Source organism: Salvelinus fontinalis, chromosome 24, assembly GCF_029448725.1.
Source record: "Salvelinus fontinalis isolate EN_2023a chromosome 24, ASM2944872v1, whole genome shotgun sequence".
Taxonomy (NCBI): Eukaryota; Metazoa; Chordata; class Actinopteri; order Salmoniformes; family Salmonidae; genus Salvelinus; species Salvelinus fontinalis.
This window is the reverse complement of record NC_074688.1, coordinates 23595550-23599876: the sequence shown is the minus strand read 5'-3', so window position 1 is coordinate 23599876 and position 4327 is coordinate 23595550.

Sequence of the window (4327 nt, the reverse complement as noted above, 5' to 3'; positions counted from 1 at the left end):
GGACAAAGATAGAATATTGAGTTTTGATTGGCTCAAAATAAACTGCTCGTCATTCAGCTTCCGACAGCTGATTTGTAATAGCTGTCAACTTTTAAACATATTACAATACAATATAATATGATTGGTTACTGCAATCTCACTAGTAATGATAAGTATTCAACATTAGTTGACCTGTGTTACAGTTAGGTTTAGAGTTATAGTTAAGGTTAAGGTTAGGTTTCTGGGTTAAGGTTAGGGTTAGGGTAAGGGTAGGAGTACGGGTTAGGGTTATGTTTAGGGTTAGGGAAGATGGAATTTTGAATGGGACTGAATTGTGCGTCCCCATAAGTTAGCTGTACAAGACGTGTGTGTGTGTGTGTGTGTGTGTGTGTGTGTGTGTGTGTGTGTGTGTGTGTGTGTGTGTGTGTGTGTGTGTGTGTGTGTGTGTGTGTGTGTGTGTGTGTGTGTGTGTGTGTGTACAGAGTGGTTTATGTCTGATTTGTGTGTGCCTTGCTGTTGGAATAGTGTGAAGTGTGTGTGTTTGTATGGGTAAAGCTAAGCAATAACACTACTCGACATAGAGTTTCCTAAGTCATAAGTTCACACAACAGAATGCGGCTCTCTCCGTCTCATAGTGTAGGCAAAGTTGCAGGAAACATAAAAATGTAACCAATATATCATACCAGATTAGCAATTTATATTAACAACAAAATAAATAATTGAATTGTGTGTATTATTGCAGTCACTGTACTGTATTCTCCAAAGATAACAACACCCAGCATCCTGATTTGGAAGTCAGTTGTCAGCCTTCATATCCCTACCTGGCTATGACAACTGGCAGAACACAATACTCTTGAGTCCAAACACACTGTATCACTTTCTCCCTGTTATCCCTTGCGATTGGAGCCCTAAGGCAGCCAGGGGAATACTTTCTGGACCATAAAAACCTTTCACCACTACACAATCACTGGGCAGAGGAACACCCCCCCCCCCCCCCCCCCCCCCCCGCCGCCGCCACACACACACACACAGGTTTCATCACTAGCCTGCTACTGTTCCCTAGCACTGGATCTACAGGGCAGAGGGGGAATGTAACGACTTGGCTGTGGGTTGATGGAGAAAAAGAGAGGAGGTGGAGGAGAAAGACAGTACGGTGACTCCAGCATTCCAGCGGGAGCATCTGCTAAGGCCATTGGGACCGGGTCCAGGTCCGAGCCCAGGACTTCCCAGTGGAGTGGTCCATCTCAATCCAGTAGAATCTGGAAGAGTTTTCCCAGATTGGAATGTTGGACTGGATCATCTGTGTCTATAGGTTGTTATGTCCTGATTGCCCTAGTTGTGTATTTGTGCCAATCAAAACTAAGTCCTTATAATGTGTTACAGTGTGTCCTGTGTGTGTCCTGTGGATGGCTGTGTGTGTGATGATGAGAGCTGCTTCAGAAGGGATCTGCTCAGTCTGTGAACACCACATGAGACAAGCATGAAACCAGCAGTAGTGATGCTAGACGTGCGCTAGAGCGAAGCCTGGGAAAGTGTGTCACTGAAAGTGCAGAAGTGAACTATGTCAAGTGTGTGTGTGTGTGTGTGTGTGTGTGTGTGTGTGTGTGTGTGTGTGTGTGTGTGTGTGTGTGTGTGTGTGTGTGTGTGTGTGTGTGTGTGTGTGTGTGTGTGTGTGTGTGTGTGTGTGTGTGTGTATGTGTGTGTGTGTGTGTATGTGTGTCGACAGCTTAGGTCTATTAGTGTTCTGTGTCAGCATGTCTAGTTGGAGAGGAGTTTATGTATTGTTTTTGCCAATGTTTTGTTGTAGTGTTTTGACTACATTGAGATATAAAAAATATGTCATTTTTGTTTATATGTTTTATTGCTATTATTATTACTCAATGTGTTGTATCTTAGTGTGAAAGGTTCATCTTGGGTTCATAGCAAATTGCCAGTATGCTTGAGTGCTTGTGTGTGTATGTGCGTGCATGCACGTTTTATTTATTCTGTTTGAGGGTACTTGTGTATCTTCATAAGATATGTTATAGTTTATACCGGTTAGTGTATCTTCATGAGATAATGCAGTATGTTATAGTTTATACTACTTAGTTTATCTTCATGAGATAATGCAGTATGTCACACCCTGATCTGTTTCACCTGTCTTTGTGCTTGTCTCCACCCCCCACCAGGTGTCTCCAATCTCACCTCATTATCCCCTGTGTATTTATACCTGTGTTCTCTGTTTGTCTGTTGCCAGTTCGTTTTGTTCGTCAAGCTTACCAGCGGTTTCCTCCTTGTTCCTGTCTGTTTCTAGTTCCTGTTTTCTAGTTTTCACAATTTTGACCACTCTGCCTGCCCTTGACCTGTCATTTTGCCTGACCCCTGTTCTAGTAATAAACGTTTGTTACTTCGACACTGTCTGCATCTGGGTCTTCCACAAATCGTGATAGTACGAACTGGCCATGACCGACCCAGCAGACTCAGACCAGCTCCACAATCCTGTCTCCCTGCAAGGAGCCACCATTGGACGACATGAGGAGTTACTGCAATGTCTTATGGAGGCCCCATACGCTGTCAGAACGCCATGACCAGGCGCTTAAAACTTTGCTGGAGCATTTCCGAGGATACCCCACTGGGCAGTGGGTCACACCCATAATCTCCCAGCCTACCCTATTGTCCCGAGAACCCCGCTTACCTCCTCCGGTGCGTTACGCTGGAGATTCCAGAACCTGACGGGATTTTCTCTCCCAGTGCTCCCTCAATTTCGAGCTGCAGCCTTTTTTGTTCTCCTAGGACAGCTCGAGGACAGCATACATAACAACGCTGACGTCCTGGAGGGCACACGCCTGGGCTATGGCAGTGTGGGAGCTACAGTCCGCCGTCTGCCTCAGTCTAGAGGAGTTCTTGGCGGAAGTTTGGAAGGTGTTTGATTCTCCGTTGTCCGGGAGAGAGGCTGCTCGTATGCTGCTCCAGCTACATCAAGACTCTTCTAGTGTGGCAGACTACGCAGTGGATTTTTGCACGTTGGCGGCTGAGAGTGCCTGGAACCCGGAAGCAATGTTCGACATGTTCCTTCACAAATTATCGGAGGTGGTCAAAGTTGAGCTTGCATCCCGGGAGCTGCCCATGGACCTTGACTCCCTCATAGCCTTGACCATCCGGATCGATGGGCAGCTTCGAGAATGTAGGAGGGAGAGGGAATCTGTGCCCTGTTGCCCTCGTTCGTCCTCGATTCCCACCTCGCCCACGAAGAATCCCGGAGACCCCCAAAGCCTACATGTCCGAGTGAACCCAACGTCACCCGAGTTCTCTTGGGAATCACCGAGGGTTGCCTCCTTCAGAGTTCCGGCACCTGGGCAGGGCTACATTGACTACGGCTGTGCACTTATGTCGACTCCACACTCAGTGCTGTCAATATTGTGGAGCTACGGGACATTTCGTAGCTACCTGCCCATTAAAGAACGAGGCTCATTAAGAAGGGGTGAGTACTCTGGTGTGCCTTATGGAGAAGTGTTCCGCTCCCCTTACTTGCACCCCTTTCCATGCCATCCTGCTGTGGGGGAACCAGTCAAAATCACTCTGGGTACCCATCGACTCTGGGGCCGATGAGAGTTTTTTGGACACTACCCTGGCGTCCGAGCTGGGCATCCCCACTCAGCCCCTCTCCATTCCCATGGACGTATGAGCGCTGGACGGCGCTCTTTAGGCCGGGTCACTCATAATACCACTCCCATCAACCTACGAGTGTCAGGGAACCACAGCGAGGCAATCCAATTTATGCTGATTAACCTCTCTGGGATATTCGGGATGGTAGCGTCCCACTCCGCCAACAGCCAGTGAAAGTGCAGGGTGCCAAATTCAAAACAACAAAAATCTCATGATTAAAATTCCTCAAGCATACAAGTATTTTACACCATTTTAAAGATACAATTCTCGTTAATCCAGCCACAGTGTCTGATTTCAAAAAGGCTTTACAGCGAAAGCACACCAAACGATTATGTTAGGTTAGAGCCAAGTCACAGAAAAACACAGCCATTTTTCAGCCAAAGAGAGGAGTCACAAAAAGCAGAAATAGAGATAAAATGTCTCACTAACCTTTGATGATTTCATCAGATGACACTCATAGGACTTCATGTTACACAATACATGTATGTTTTGCTAAATAAAGTGCATATTTATATCCAAAAATCTAATTTTACATTGGTGTGTTATGTTCAGTAGTTCCAAACATGCAGTGATTTTACAGAGAACCACATTAATTCACAGAAATACTCATAATCAACATTGATACAGTGGGGCAAAAAAGTATTTAGTCAGCCACCAATTGTGCAAGTTCTCCCACTTAAAAAGATGAGAGAGGCCTGTAATT